The sequence below is a fragment of the Microtus ochrogaster genome, chromosome 18 (assembly GCF_000317375.1).
Source record: "Microtus ochrogaster isolate Prairie Vole_2 chromosome 18, MicOch1.0, whole genome shotgun sequence".
Classification (NCBI taxonomy): domain Eukaryota; kingdom Metazoa; phylum Chordata; class Mammalia; order Rodentia; family Cricetidae; genus Microtus; species Microtus ochrogaster.
The window spans coordinates 59,973,620-59,981,961 of NC_022020.1; the positions used below are offsets into that span (position 1 = coordinate 59,973,620).

The 8,342-nt window shown below is 51.8% G+C and overlaps 1 protein-coding gene across 1 annotated transcript in view; it reads left to right on the top strand.

The window, feature by feature from the left end:
- Positions 1 to 11: 11 nt before the first annotated feature.
- The window catches only part of Zbtb7c (zinc finger and BTB domain containing 7C), a 298,672-nt gene continuing 290,341 nt past the window's right edge, over positions 12 to 8,342 (top strand). The window contains exon 1 of the mRNA XM_026783651.1: positions 12 to 211. The gene's annotated coding sequence lies outside the window, so the exon portion shown is untranslated. The remainder of the gene's footprint in view (positions 212 to 8,342) is intronic.

Below are 8,342 nucleotides of genomic sequence, written 5' to 3' on the forward strand. Positions count from 1 at the left end.
GGAGGCGCGGCCCCGGGAGGGAGGAGCTGCCCGCGCGCCCGCCGCTCGGCTGCACACCCGCTGGAGCAGCCCCGCCACGAGACTCTGACAGCGGCGCGGCCCGCGCGGCTCGGGAGCGCAGGGACGGACGGACAACGGTGGCGAAGGAGGACGCGAGCGCTGCGGCCGGGAGCCAAGTGAGGGAGGCGCGCGGGGTCGGCTGCGCGCTGAGGTGAGCAGCTCCGCGCGCGGGCTGTCAGGGGTCTGCTTCCGCACCTCGGCTGCCTAGGAGGGTCGGGAGGTCGCGGGGCTCCGACAGGGTGGCTGTACACCCACGGCGGCCCCGAAGCGATGGTGGGGCCGTTGCTAGGAGGCGGGAGGTCCGCGCGTCCCGGGGCGCCGGCGGGGGCAGGGGCGCGCTCCATCACTGGGCAGGAGGCGGGGGGCTGCGGTGGCTATTCAGGGGCTCCGTGCGTGCGGCAGCCATGCAACCGAAGGAGGCGGGCGGAGGCAAAGAGGGAGAGGAGGAGGAGGGGAGAGCCAGCGGAGAGTAAGCCAGCGAGCGGGCGCCGCGCCTCCTGGCTGGCACCGCGGCCTGGAGCGAAGTGGCGCGCGGGGCTCGGAGGGAACTTCTGCCGGCGTGTGCGGTCCCGGGCTCCGCGGCGCCTCCGGGCCCGGGAGGGGCGGGGCGGGCCTCTCGACAGCCACAGGTGGTTCCTGCCAAAAGTTTTGCTGTACTTCTGCCGGGAAGGCTGGAGAACATTTTGGGGAGTGACAGTTTTCTGGTACTGGGGCATCAGCACCTCGCACCGTCTTTTTTGAATATTAGAAAAGGGTTGTCAAAAGTGGAGGGGATCCCATACTTCTCAATGAGGCCCAAGGGTTGCCTGGCTGCTGGGACCCAGATGCCACTCAGATGAGCATCTCAGCTGTGGGCACACGGAGGAAGTTGAGGTAAATGAACACAGGCTCATGATTCCTCTAGGTCTCGATAAAGCGAAACATAGCCTGCCCGGGAATCTGTCACCCTCATTGGGCGTCTGGAGATCTCTTCCTAGCGACACACACGTTGGAGATCTCTTCTAAGCGACAAACGCCGAAACCGCGTGCGCGTCTGTGCTCACGGTGTGCGCGTCTCTTGCTGGGTTGGCAGCGAATTGTCTCCGTCCGCTGTGAGGCTTTGTTATTCGCGCTGCTGGTCTGGTTTCACCAGGAGGAAGGCCAGGGACAGCCCCGAAGGAGCCGGCAGGTCCCCTTACCGTTTAAATCTGCATAACTGTAGAGACAAGCATTAAATCAAGCCTGAGCCCAGGACTCAGGGCAGAAGCAGTTGAGGTCCGTGCTGCCAAGCTAGGGCTGGGGTTTCTAGGGCTTCTGATACGAGGGGGGATGCGCGGGGGGTGGTGGGGGGGAATGGAACCGGTTGAGAAAAAGCCTTAAAAGAGGATGTGCTGTGTCCAACGTTGAAAGAAAAAGTATGAGCTTCTGTGGCTTGGCTCAGTTCCTTATTGGCCAGGTTGGCTATCCAGGGCAGCCAGGTAGAACCACCAGGGTAGGTCAGGCTTAGGCTGAAAGAAATCATTATTTCCAGAGACGGTCTGATACCTGGGTGTTGCAAGTAGGTACAAACCCTCCAAGAGTTGGAAACACTCAGCTCTTCATTCTCCTTGGTCCTGTTCACAGTCGCTGTTCTACTGCTACACCCATGAAGCACACGAGCAGGGAAGGGGGTTCTTTGCTTTAAAGGAGGCCACAAGATTTGGGGGAACAGACTCTAGGCATCAAGAGAACTCATTCTATAATGAGCAATCTCAAGACCGAGGAAAGGAGTGACTTACCATAGTGGTAAAGGAGCAAAGAAACTAGTAATGACTGCAGCAGCCCAGGCCAGCTTGGACAGAATGCCCTGGGGCAAGGTCTTGTGGACTTGTCACAGAAACGCCACCCCTAGACCCTGAGCCTGGTACTTTCTAAATTCATGTTTTCCAGCAAAGATATTCTGTTTCCTGCCCCCCCACCCCCATCCTTGACCTAACTAAAGCAGGACTGTCACTGAAAAGTCCAGTGTGACATGGTCCCAACTTTTCCTGCACCCTCATTGCCCCAAATCTCACAGATTCCTTGGGTAACATAATGTGGCTTGATTAGCCAAGATGAGTGTATAGCTTGTCATGCTAAAGCACCCACTTTCTGTAGAATGCCAGAACTGTTTTCCCGGTAATTAGGTTTTACAGATATTTTTGAAAAGGAGCCCAATTTTGGATCAATTACACTTGGGCACAAATTCAGTGCTGTTGTGGATACCAAATGAGAGAGATGAGCAATTATCTGGGGGTGTTGGAATGAATGTTGTTATGAGTATTTGACATAGCTATTAAGCATCAATGAATGGGTTCTCAGTAAATGTTTTTTTACTCTGTATTTTATTGAGTAAACAAGTGTCTTAATTAAAAAGAGATTCGAGTTGGCCGCTTATATTTTAGCCACTTTTCCCTTCCCGGTGGATGTGGTATGTGTGGGGTGGGGTGGGGAGTGTGGAGTGATAATGACCAAGAGAATTTTGTCTTCTTCAAACCAAGATATTCTAGAGCAAGACTTAGTCTTCAGTCTGTAATGTTGTCCATGGTCAGGCACAGCCTTATTAAGTCAAAATGAGACTGGGTGTGGTCTGTGTCAATCTGTATTAGTCAGAAATTACTCAAAGGGGGAACATTCTCTAAGTTTTATTGCCCTCAAGGACATGAAGTATGAAGAACTCCAGGCCAACACAGTATGTAATTTCTCAGGTCTCTTACATCGGCAAGGATCAAAGTCCCCATCCCCATGTTTGGGACACTGTAGAAAAAAATAAAAACAAACAAAAAAACAAGATCTGGAATATTTTGCTAATGTCTTTCACTCCTATTGCATGCTAATCCCATCAGAATCCCCAAGAGCTAGATAAATGGAGAAACTGAGGCAGAGTGAGCAGAAATTTTTAGTGCATTAGCTTGCTGTTCAGCTTGGGCTTCCAGGAGATCACCTGCAAGAGGCTCTTCAACAAGGCTTCTGGACCATTGTCCGTCCCAGCACTGAAGTTACAGGGGGATGCCACAGTTACAGTTGACTGGAGACCAGGACACTTTCTCTACCCCCTCTGAAGTCCCCTTGTTGTCCTCCCTCCTGTAGAAGGCTATGGGAACTTGGGAACTGAAGAGCCAGCTGGCTAAGTCTGGGGCAGGGGTGTGGGATCTCTGTCTGTGCAGGACTGAAGGAGTCGGTCTATTTATAAACGCCCTTCCGCTCCTGGAAGAAGAGACTCAAGGGTCTGGAACCATCTGCAATACTGACTTCTCTCCGGGGTGACTGTGCCCCACTGGGAAAAAAAAAAAAGCCTGCCACCCAACCATGTCAGATTGACCCCGATCTGGGAAAAAGATCCCTCAGGGCTTCTCGGAGTCTTACTGCCTTTGGGGATTTAAGTTCCAAGGATTCCCTAGAGTTAATATGTGCAACTTAGGTGCTGTCCCCAACACTGCATAGGAGGCTACCTCAGAACCCTCCCAGGGTCGAGCTGCTGAAGAAAGCGCAGCTGGCCTTTAAAAATAATGGTAGTAACTATTTTTCTGCAGGACATTGGAAAGTGGCAGATTAGACAGGGCCCTCTCTGGCTCCTGAGGCCTTTCTGTGTGGTGCTGGAGGAGGCCCCAGCCTTGCTCTCCTCCGCTTGCTCCCACCCCCATCCTAATGGTTCCTCCCTCCCACTCATTGTCCACACCATCTCTAATCCTCTTTTGTCCTTGATCAATAGCACCTGCCACGATGCTGCTTACATCTCTATTCCGGAGACTCCAGACTCTCTGCCTGGGCTGGTGGCAGCGGCAGGAGGACAGGTGGGAGAACCACTCTGTTGTGTCTGAATTGACCTGCCTGGAAGAGCCATGTCAGGGGCTCACAGCAGGCTTCACTTAGGTGGGAAGACCCAGGAGAATCCCTGGAGAGAAAGGAGAGCTGGTGGCATAGGGCTGCAGGGGCAGGCACATGAGCTGCTGTTTTCCAGGGCAGGGGCTTTTGGTTCGTTCTTCTCTATATGCTCAAGGTTGGCTGCTGCAACAGTTTGCTGAACCAAGACCATGGGCTGAGCATGGGTGAACAGGAATCAGATTGACTTCTTTACAGACGGTGTGGGACGGAGAAGGGCACTTTGGGAGGACAAGGATGTAGCAGCAGAGTGTGGGTGAGAAAGAGGGGCGGGTTGTCCAGCCAGCATTTTGAGGGCCTTGAGCCCAAGCTAACTGACCACTCACTACCACCAGGCATGCTAGAAGCAGTTTTCATTGATTTTCTATGGCCGAGCCAGAGTCACCCAGGAGGCATACCCTAAGGCTCTGCAGAAAGGCAAGTTGGGCCTGTGGTCACCAGGAGTTTGGTCCCTAGACCTCCCCCACTCCCTGCGCTTTGCACACCCACTCCCAGTTTCTTGAAGGAGCTCCCGTCCTGGTTTGCTAGTCTTCCCTGTGCATCTTCCAGCTGGCTTTGCATTGTCGTTTGGGTCACAGTTGAAAGGTGGTGTCATAGTGCACTCTTTACTGTACCCAGTGCTACTGGGGTGGGACTTTGGTCCTTTGCTGCTTGACTTCCCCACCAGAGTGTTAGTGCCAGGAGGCCAGGGACTCTGTTTAGATGTCTGTCATTGTTTCCTCCGCATTCAGAGCTATGCTGGCACGCTGGAGTAAGCAGTTGATTGACTGCGCCTGTTAGAGCTGTTGGGATGTGTACAGAGGAGGTGGCCGGGGTCCTTTCAGCCCAGAGACAGAAATAAAGCTTGTTAGAGGTGTTCTGATGTATGGCAAGAAGGGGATGTGGAATTCAAGGAACATGGGCCATTGTCAAGGCTGGCTTGGGTAGAGGAGCCTCTCGGTGGCAGAGTTGAGCTAACTCACCCTCCCCCCCCCACACACACACACTCACACACACTCTGGTGAATAAGAGGCGAGCATAGTGCCACCCTTGGAGAATGAGGAGTTGTGTTTTTCCACCAGCTCTCTTCGTTGGCAGCCTCTTCAGAACAGCCGTGGACAGCTGTCTGCCAGCATGGACACAAGGAGGGTTCCTCTCCAGGGCCAAGGGGTACACTTAGCCCCACAGGAGCAGGGGATTTCGTTAGTTTTTCACAGCCCGCTGACTTCCAAACCCCTCTGACACAGTGCCTCTAAAGATGGGCGCGGAAGGAAACTTAAAGAAATGGTTAGCGTTTCATTCACTGCTACTTATTTTTCTGATCATCAAAGCACTAGTCGTCACGATAGAAAACCTGGAAAGTGTGGAACAGTGCAAAAATTAAAACAGTGCCGCTGCAACACCCTAAGTTCATTGCATTTCACTACAGTCTTTTCCTATGTCCACAAAGAGGCTTGTAGAAACAGAAGAGCATGCATAAAATGCACATATGCATGGCTTCCCCAAACTTAAAAAATCCACTCCATCAAAAAAAAAAATCCACTCCATCTTCCCCTAACCAGAAAGGTTGCTTTTCCCCTGGGAACCTAACACTCACATTCCCACTGTCAATCACTGACCCTGGAGGAGAAAGAGGCCCCACACACTCTAAAAAGACCTTGGGTAGTTTTAGCTTCTGTATACAGAAAACTGCTGTATTTTTCAGCATCCCAGCACACTGGAGAAATGTCTCATGTTCTCCTCCATACCATCATGCTAAGGACAAGGAGTCCGTGGTACTGCACACACACTCCAGAATGTTTGGAAACATATTCAACATGGATGTGTAGCTTCCTTTCCAGGACCGTACCATACTTTATTTGTCTGCTCTAGAAGAGATTTTGAAGTGCCCATGACCTATGACCGAAAGCTAAGAGAGGCAGGAAGAATTTAAGAAATAGAAACCTGTGTTGTTCCATTAGTGTCTGAAGGCTTCCCTGGGGGTGTCCACCGGTCCTTCAGGGCTGGCGGCTACTCTCTTCCTCACTGGTGGGTTCATGGCTTGCAAACATGGCTGGCATGAATAAAATACAAAAACCGGGTGGTGGTGGTGCATGCCTTTAATCCCAGCACATGGGAGGCAGAGGCAGGCGGATGTCTGTAAGGTTGAGGCTAGCCTGGTCTACAAGAGCTAGTTCCAGGACAGTTAGGACTGTAACACAGAGAAACCCTGCCTTGAAAAACCCCGTGGGAGGGGAGACCCTCAAGAGGTCCATGGAAGCCAAGGTCTCCTCCGAGTGTGTTTGGCAGGGAGGCTGGGGGAAGAGCAGAGAGTAGCCATGCAGGGAGACTGACTTCTGAGACAGTAACCTGATGCACACTGCAGTGGGCGTCAGAGAGGTTTTAGTGAAATCTTGTGTAAAAGCATTGAAGACTCAACTTTTTAGAGACCATAAGCAGAGAGATCCAGGCGAGAGACATAGAAGGGTGCAGAGCAAAGCTTTAGGGTGGCAAACAACTTTTCAGCTTGGTGTTTGCCAGGGCCTAGAACCCAGTCCCAGCAGAAAGGGAGTCCTTGGGATGGTGAGGCCCCTCCTCACCTCTAGTTTAGCAGAAAAGGAGAGGGAGGCTGAGAAGCTAGGGGAGGAGAGGAGTAGAGCATTTGGAGCCGACAGCACATCCGTGACTTTGCTGCTTTCCGGAGTCATGATTGCGTGCTATGTTATTTAACCCCACCACTGTATCATGGCAGTGCTAACTTGACAGGGTGGTCAGGAAAGAGTGATGTTTAACATGTACATGTGAGCACGAGCATGCATGCATGCGCACACACACATACACACATATGCGTGCACACACGTGTGCGCGCGCACACACACACACACTTGAGCATGCACAGAAGGGGGAATGGAGGGTGAAGTAAGAAGAGTGAAAAAGGGAGGGGGAGAGAGAGAGAGAGAGAGAGAGAGAGAGAGAGAGAGAGAGAGAGAAGAGCGAATAGCCTAACAAAAGAACCAAGGACTAATGCAGGAAGCCACCATCCCTCAGTCATTTTGTAAATTTGTTTCTGGCCTGAGGCAGGAGGGGGGAAGATGAGACATATAGACACTCCCAAACATCCTAGACTTCGTTGTCTTCTGCTCCTGTCACCTGTCCCAAGCTGTCTCCTGTTTCAGAATGAGGATGTTCGGGGCACCTGCTCTACACATGGGCAGAGTTAGCATCACTCACGTGGTACCACTGCCCCTCTCTGCTTCTCCACCTCGAGTGGAGGAAAAACACACTCATTCCAGCAAGGAGCTTAATTTCCTCAGCACTGCTTGGGGCACACTGCTTCCTCGTGCGCATGGGCGCCCACTGCTCTTCACAGTGTAGACTTTTGGCTTTAATTGCAGGCAGGAACAGGTCGGTTTTGTTGACCTTCAGTCAAGTCAGAAAGCAGCAGAGACTAATAGGAATTTATGATGTACCGTCTACATACATTAAAAATTTCTGATAGCTACATTTTTTATAGTAAAAAATGGGTAAGATAAATTTTAGTAATGTATTTTATTTAGCTCATTATAGCCCAAATAATATCATTCTAACATGGGTCACTAGATCTGTCTTAAGTGTGCATTAGTTTCTAGACAGCAAAGAAAGCCTGGGGCACAGGTTAGGAGGGCTAGTCCTGGGGAGGCATGGCTATGTGGGGGCTGTGCTGTGAGGGAAAGTCGTCCAGCCCTGGGGTGGAGGGAGGGTGTCCCAGGCAAGCAGATGACAAGGGAGACAAAGGACAGGAAATTCCCTTTTATCTTACTTCAGTGGAGGGTGTGTGCTGGGTGCCTGAGGTGGGTGTTCCACTCTCACAGGCCTCAGTTTCCCCATCTGTCTATGAAGTCAGATCGTTTCCAAGAGCCATTCCTGCTGTAATATCCTTTAGCTTCTGAGAGAAAGATGTGGAAAGCCAGTAGGGTATGAAGAGGGTGCAGGGGGGATGTGAGAGCAGGTTGGTAGCGGTGGTGACTTTGGGGGCCCACGGCTCAAACGCCTGTACAGCTCTCTAAGAATGTTACTGAATGTGCTTTGGGGATGGACAAGGGCGTTGCCATGTTAAAACAGTGACATTTTCTTTGTGCTACAATTCTGAAGCTTCCTTCTATCCCTGGTCATCCCAGAGGGCTTTGAACAGCAACCATTGCAAGATGGGAGGGGCCTGGCAGGAAATATCAAGACACAAGAAAAGGGAACTTTTTCAACTCTGTCATTAATGGGCACCCGGCCTGTCCAGAGAGGATGTGGAAGAGGGAGGGATGGGGCAGGCAGCTTGGAGGGAAGGGTGAGACCTGTGTATTTTTGGCTTCTGAAGTCAGAGCCACTGCTTTTCCTGTGCCCTGGGGAGGAGCACTTGGGGTTTTTTATCTCCTTACCATGCCCTTCTAGAAGGAGGAGCTCTCTCTCTCTCT